This window comes from Anabrus simplex, chromosome 3 (genome assembly GCF_040414725.1).
Source record: "Anabrus simplex isolate iqAnaSimp1 chromosome 3, ASM4041472v1, whole genome shotgun sequence".
NCBI classification, from domain to species: Eukaryota; Metazoa; Arthropoda; class Insecta; order Orthoptera; family Tettigoniidae; genus Anabrus; species Anabrus simplex.
In genome coordinates, this window is record NC_090267.1 from 14,864,352 (window position 1) to 14,872,728 (window position 8,377).

General features: G+C 37.4%; 1 pseudogene; it reads right to left on the reverse strand.

Moving 5' to 3' along the window:
• The window catches only part of LOC137498929 (uncharacterized), a 67,871-nt pseudogene extending 60,060 nt beyond the window's left edge, over nucleotides 1-7,811 (reverse strand).
• Nucleotides 7,812-8,377: the final 566 nt, after the last annotated feature.

Consider the following 8,377-nt stretch of genomic DNA (forward strand, 5'->3'; position numbering starts at 1 on the left):
GTTCGACTTATTAGATGGGCAATGTCACGGGATCGTTTCCTTCTTCTCTTGAGATTCTGGCACTTTGCAGACAAGGAAGCTAAACAACAACCAGGTGATCGACTTTATCGAATTCAACCCCTCCTTGATAAATTACACCAAAATTTTGAGAATGTCTTGACAATGGGAAAGGAAATGGTTATAGATGAAACTATGGTTCCTTGGAGAGGCCATTTGGTTTTCAGAATGTATATTCCTAACAAAACTCACAAATATGGAATTGAGGTGTATAAACTCTGTATGAGGGAAGGCTACACTGTTAGAACAAAGATCTATGCAGGAAAATCCAGTGAGAGTGAAAGCAGAGTTGGTCATGCTCATTCTGTTGTAATGGAGCTTCTACGTGGATTCCTAAATGAAGGACGATCCTCTATGCAGATAATTTATACACCAGTGTGCCTCTGGCAGAAGAACTTCTGAGGAACGAAACATTTGTGTGTGCGACCCTTTATAGCAATAGATGTGCACTACCGATGATAGTGAAACAGGAAATGAAAGGTGATGTGGTGGGTAGGATGTGTCAGCACGGTACTCGAGTTATCAAGTGGGTTGACAAGCAACCTGTTCTAATGCTTTCAACACTGCCGAACCATAGTGACTGTCTGGTAGACTCCAGAAAGAAAAACAGAGACAGTGAACCTGTCAGGAAGCCTCTCTCTGTTCTTGATTACAATGGAGCTAAAAAGGCGGGGTCGATTTCACCAATCAGATGTCTTCCTATTATTCAGGTCTACAGAAAGGTTTACAATGATACAGGAAAGTAGCCCTAGAAGTTATCATTGGTTAATGCTTTGATACTTCACGCCATGACGTCTGTGGAAGATCGCAAGAAGTCTGGTTGGACCACAGACAGAACCTGTCATCAGTCCTGGGAGGAGACGTGCACACACTATCTCAAAGATGGAAGGACCAGCCAGAAAAGTTCGAAGACGATGCGTGGTTTGCTATAAAGTTCAGCGAGAATGTGGCACATCAAAAGACACTGATAAGAAAACAAAGCAGGTGACAACGTACTGTGAGGAATGCCTGAACATTTATTGTTTGTGTAAAAATGCATTTACACTCATGTAAATAAACTTTTACCAGCATGTAGAAAGGGATGTTATCACACTGTCCTGTACTACGCAAGGCACGGGTGACTCGTGGACCTTAATAATTACTGCAGCTAAACCGAGCGCCAGTGGATCATCCTGCTGAGGAATGTGAGAACTTGACATGACTTGCAGCTGTCAATCTAATTACTTCGAAGTAATATAATTTTCCCATCCACGAACAGCTCACTTCATTACGAGACATCGGTGACTCGTAATGCACTCACGGTTAATGTCAACAGTGTAACAATAGCAGCGAATGTGTTAATATGTTAACCTTATCACTCTTACCCATAGAGTTCTTCCCAAAATCAATCAAAGAACTTTGCATGTCTCATGACATGTCAACAGTGTTGTTCCTTTAACATTTCTTCTATTGTTGAAGATGTTAAGGAACACCAATAAACCTGCTGCAGTATTTTACAGCTACGCAATCAAGTCAGGCAATCTGGTGTTGTAATATCATTGTGGAAACAATGGAGGCCAGTATTTTGCCACCTGCTTGTTTTTCAGAGGTAAGGTGGCATTTCATTTAAATAAGAGTACTTAACTATCACACTGTCCAGACACAGGACATGGAAAATCCTCATGCTAATGCAGAATGGGACTTCCCAGGCTTAATGTGCTTTTTGCTTTCTCAAAACAAAGGAGCGCTGTGACAGGCGTGTTATACCTTGATATGCTTCAGCTGTAGCTATTTCCAAAACTGAAGGAGGTTTCTGCCAATTTCATATTCCAACAACATGGTACTCTAATTTACTAATATACGTAAGTGTATTACTAACCGGCATATGGATCTCGCAGAACACAGGATCAAACAGGGTGTTGTTGAGGTTTCCTTCTAAGTCGACCTACAAAGTATAATGTTCCACGTAGGGAAATACAAAACCCACTGTTTACCTACCACTACTGAGTAATTCTGCAGTGAGAACTTTGTCACATGCTGCCCCAATTCCGTCATCCAGAAACACCACTAGGACTGCCAACAGATGGCCAGCTCCCTGTGTGAGCCATAGGTTCCTCTCCAATTGGTCCCACATTATACAGTTTTCAATAATTCACAAAACTCTTCAATGTTCTGGAGACCGGTATGTATTTGAGAAATATTAGGTTGTACAAACACACCACAATAGCATATACTCTGGTGAATATACCTCTCCCCAACAAGGATATAATTTGTGTACCAAGAAGTAAATCAAATAAGGAAATAAATTCTCAAAAAAAAAAAAAAGAGAGAAATGAAGGAATAAATTTAGGTGAACTGAAAGCAGTACATGAGATTTATAAAAAACAGCACACATGTTAATAACCATTAAAAAAACTCACTGTCAAAATTAGCTGTTCAGAGCACAAGACCTATTAGATAATATGACCAGAAGAAATATCAATAAATAAGCAAACTCACCTGTACAGATATAAATTACAAGTAACCATTCCCTCCAGTGACTTAAGGAGAGTAAAAATTTGTTCAATGTGGAAGTGTAAGTGACAGATATTTTTCCATATTAGACAAATTGCTGTATAATGCAAAATTAGTCTACGTAAGTTAATCGGCTGTGCTTGGAGTCACTCCTATGTAAGTAATACTTTGATTTCATAAATGAATTTATAAATGAGTATTTCAGTAATTATAACTATCAATACTGTACTTCAATATCCTTTTATTCTTACCAGGATTTTATATTATTCAATTTCATAATGCAACACTAATAATTTTCACATTTGCAAACATTTATTACGTGTAATAAAGGGTTCAAACCCGACTGTTGGCAGCCCTGCAGTTTGTTTTCTGTGATTCCCCATTTTCACACCAGGCAAATGCTGGGGCTGTATGTTAATCAAGGCCATGTTAGCTTCCATCCCAATCCCAGCCATGCCTATCGGTTCCGATATTTAAACACAAATTCCAAGGCTCCTTCATCACTTCACTTGTGGTCTGCACATCAACACAACATCTTAAACTCCACCAGTTGGTCAGCTGACTGCACGCTATGTCAAGTGGCCTTAATGCCATGACTTGTGGAGACACGAAACCACAATTCAGTATTTCAGGATGGCTGCTGGATCTACCTACAGTACAATCCTATTAGTCCACTTGCAGTGGCTATTCCATTTTATAGAACCTTCTCAAATCTCTGCCAGAGGACAGAGCCTTTCTCATTCCAGCTCACAATTAATCTTCAAGGTCATGGACTTTCACGTCCCACCCATACTCAAGAATTGTTGATTCATCATGAAGGTGTTGAACATCAAGAACGTAAGTACTATTGGTTTAACCAGAACTAAGTTTCTAACAAGCTTGCAACTTCGGATGAACTAAATTTTTTAAACATCTTCAAGACTCTTGTAAGTCAGTGTGGCTGAACTACCAGCATCAAATTTTATTTGCCTAATTGTGTTGTCTGCAAAGATCATATTTAAGATAAACTTCATGCAAACTCAAGGTTTGGTGAGTACATTGCACATTTTGCCATTTCAACTTCTTTTGTTTTTCAACCCCTTGGGCGAGTTAAATTTGTGAATTAATTTAGTTTTGAAGATTTACTCTGTCAATTAAATTGTCCTTTGCATTATTTATTTATCTCCCACCTTGTCTTTTATCTGTTTTCAATTTGTTAACTATACTAAATATTTATGCATTTCTTAATGAATTTTACTATTGTTAAAATTAAATTGTTAACAGAATGATTGGTTTTCTTCCCTTAGAATTCATGTTCCAAAATAATTGGTTCCATTCACAAGGTGGGAACTAGGCCAGTTTCATATTTCAGAACTCAATCTCTGGGAGGCAAATGGCATTGTCAAGGAAAAAAACATTCTGATTTTACTTCTTGTTTCTGCATTGAACAAAATTAACCACCAATACATTAAACTGGCAGATATCCAAGCATTGTGATTGCCTTGCCACAACGCGGGAAGATCATTAATTTTCAGGTTCTTAAAACATTTCCGCTCATTGCATTCTTGAACACAAGAGGCTCCTCATTTCCCACACATAAACCTGTAAGACTATCCTTACAAATTTCAAACCAATACATAATAATTTTTAGCCGAGTCACTCACTTTCAGAAATAAATCAAATGACTTGAAGAAGAGTTTTCCTTAACTCACCAAGTTCCTAATCCTCGTACGCAATTTTCTGATATATGCACTACTGTCTAGACTAGTTGTTCTAAAGTAAATTTTTTTCCTTTGTAGACCAAATGTTTTCTAGGAAAACTGATAAATGGACTTTGCCAAGGGCTGTTACGCAGCACAGATCCTCATGGTTTATGAAGTAAATGACAGCAATATACAAAATTATGACTTCTGTAAGATTTACAGCCGCAGCAGTAATTCTGTTCGTGACAAAGAATATAAGACTAATCAACTAATATTCTCATAGTAGTCATAACCAGCGTGTTTCATGACCGCTTAAAGCGAACAGGACATAACCAGTCATTATCAGGAATTCTGACCAACCCAAGAAAAACAATCTTGACACTACCACAACCCTGAATCAATTTAATATTCATGGTAGGATGCAAAAATAACTCCATAAGAAAAGCAAGCCAGAAGTTGTTGAATACAAGTTATACTCTAATCACTATACAGTTATCTGGAAAGACAAAAGTGATATACTTACAGTTTCTTCAAGCCACCCTGGTTCCTCTTTGATATCTATTTCCAGGTCCATTTTATATGATGTATTTAGACTGTGACTTACATCCAATGACTTGTCACTGAAATATGAAACAAAAAATATATTGTTGTTCTTGTTAGGGCCACAAGTTTACAGCCTCGGTGTAATTTAATCCAACTGTTAATTTTGTGATTATAGACTCTGAAACTGATGTTTTAAAGGGAAAGCAGAACACAGGGACATGACTGTTATTTCAAAGATCCACATTCATTGGCTGGGATTGAGCTGTAGTCAACTTGATGAGATGTCAGCAACAATGCTGCTTGACTATCAGCCTTTCTCGAGGTACACATTATAAGGAGGGTGCTATCACACAATAATTAAATACTAGAGCTCAGTTACCATGCTGTACTAGGTTTTAACTCATTCAGCTAGGAAGATGGTACTGATGGCTCTTATTTAGTATAGAGACTGTACAGTCGTATATGTAGTTCCACCCTAGTAGACATCAATTTTGGTTCATAATTGTCTTTCTTTTTGAAGGAGAGTGCATCAAAAGACAGGCAGGGAGAAGCAAGGTCCAGGATGCAAAAACGTGGCTAGGGATGAAAGGTAGTGACTTGGTCAAAACAAGGAGTATGGAGACATCCTAATCCCAAAAGGCAAATTTACAATCAGGCAAGCTCCTGAAAAAAAGGTCTTTAAATAATATTCACACAAATTTATAAGAATCAAACAACAGTAGCCATGTTCTGCTTAATAGTAATAGATCATAAATAAACCTACATCCTTCCTCGTAAACAAGAGAGAAAAGAAGATATTCATGACTTTCACCTATATCAACAGGCAGTCATATAGTCTGGCCAAACTGTTTGTGAAACATATTAATGTGTCTTTTAGGACTAATAACAATAATAATAAAATCCTGTTCAATTCTAACAGCGTGAACACAAGCAGTACTTATAGTAAATTGGGAGTGTATAGAAATATGCTAGATACTCTGCCATGTGTGAACATATGCATGATAACAATCACCTGTTCTGCTACAACCTTTAAATAAAGGTAAACGGATTAATGTTCTCGAGACCGGGCGAGTTGGCCGTGCGCGTAGAGGCGCACGGCTGTGAACTTGCATCCGGGAGATAATAGGTTCGAATCCCACTATTGGCAGCCCTGAAAATGGTTTTCCATGGTTTCCCATTTTCACACCAGGCACCTTAATTAAGGCCACGGCCGCTTCCTTCCAACTCCTAGGCCTTTCCTATCCCATCGTCGCCATAAGACCTATCTGTGTCGGTGCGACATAAAACCCCTAGCAAAAAAAAAAAATGTTCTCGAGAAGTTGGAAAGTTATAAACTGCAACGCTTGACAGGGAAAATAATATAATGAACACATGGCAGATGACAATCAGTTATTTAAACTAGCAATCCAATATTCTAGAAAGAGGAAGAAAGGGAAAGGGCAACAAGAAGGGGGACAGTTAGGAAAAGCACAAGTGTGCAGTAAAGGTCAACTCCCCTCCTATACCGCAGACTCCTCCCACTCCACTCCTCAACCCACCAGCTAAACAGTCTGCTGATTGAGCTGATAGTGCCCACATACTTGCAAGGCCTTTGCATCTAAAGTAAGTCACTTTTAATTTCAACACTGGCTTCTCATTTTGTCAAGTTGCCTTTAGAACCATTACATTAAATTTTTCTTTTCCTTAGAGACAAGTGAAAAAGTCCACTTTAATCTGGCTGGCTTGATCAACAAACAATAGAATTATTTATCTGTTAAGATCTTGTGTTGGATAAGCAGATGGTGTCAACACTAACAATAAAAACTTGAGACACAAGAAGGGCTGTGGGACTACGAAAGACCATAAATAATGCCACACCCAAATACATTAGATCAACAGTCAACCAGTTCAATTTTAACATACCACATACATATGTCTTATAGAATTTGGACATAACATTAAAGTTTTTCATGTTTGAACTTTTAATAAATGTTGTGGTATTGTCGTTTTATCCAGTCTGTTAGGACATAAAATAATGTTAAATAAGGTCTTCAAATGCATGTGATTTTATCCATAAGCTGAAGAAGAGAATTTTTATTTTCTCAAAACATGTACTTGCATCTACATATGTATTTGATGGTTTAGATATACAATACCATTTTTGAATTGTATTGACAAAGTGGACCTAGACATAATTAACTGTAGTAATTGAGTCAATACAGACCACTGGTGGCCATTATGGTCAATCCAATAGATACACTTTCATATTGTCAAAGCCAAGGATGAGAATGAGACAGGTCAATGAAAGTAACAAATTTATTCTAGCCCATACCAGAAAACATAGTGCACTGAAAACACATCTTGCCAGCAAAGGCATCACAAAATCTTACAAGAATGAATAAACAGAATGTTGAAGAACAAAGATCAATTAGTGCAACTTTGCAAGGTAGGCTATGAAAAACCACAAATGTACTATAATTACAAGAAATTCCCAAATGAGCTGACATACTCAAGCTTCACGCAAAAGGAAAAATCATTCAGCAATTCTGAAACGACAGTCTTTCAGTCATAGATAATTCTCACTAGAAAATGAAGGGGGTGCACTGAAGGCCCATATATCAATTGTTTGAAATATAGCAGACCGAAGGTCCAGCTTGGATTCTGCTCAAACACAAATACAGTTAACACTAAATGTGAGTAATGATCACAAAATAATTTAAAATTATATGTCGTGGAAAAGAGAGAAAGCCATTCCACAGTTGGCAATACAAGACAGTATTTAAAGTGAATATGGAAGTGTGCTTAAGACCAAGATTTTATATGAACTGGTCATTAACCTAAACAATGATAGTGATTACACTTTTTTACTGATCATAAGGATCCAGCTAATGAGTAAAATACATAAAAAACAGATAAACACACCTGCTGAATACACAGAGGAAAAGTGCAGAAACATCTGTCCAACAACTCAGTGACCTGAGAATGCAGTTTTAAACAAGATATGCTGAAGTTCCTTTGAGTACAGTGCCATTTCTATTGATGTGATTTGCTGATAATAGCACTCCCAGCAATATTGTGCTATCCCATTGGCTGCGAAAAGAAATTCACCATTGAGAAAGTTGAATTCAGGTAGAAAGCACTACCAGGAAATAAATAAATAGAGTATGTTAAAATTGAAGAATAGAGAGAACTTTAAATTAGAGTCCATAGTGACTTGCAGTGATTAAGTCACCAATAAAAGTAATTTTTAAAGTTCAGGACAAAGCCCTACTTCAAAATTAGTTGATATCTCCATCTATGGCACACTCTCAGATGAACCATGTGCATGATGTGAGCTTCAAATTATATAGCACTGTCCCGCGATGTAGATCATACACAATTCTCTACGTTTACGGCAGTAATTAGGCAAGGAAAAGGTAAAATTAGCAGATACTCAAATGAGCCAGATAAAGCAACACAAATAGGAAGCGTAACATACATTCACCAAACATCAAATAAGGATAAGGAAAAGACTTACCAGAAATGTGGAAGAGTGTCAGGAAATCCCAACAAGAATAAATTTACCTGGTATCAATTAATTTAAGAAAGAACAACAAATTCAGAGGGAAATTTAAATTAATTAG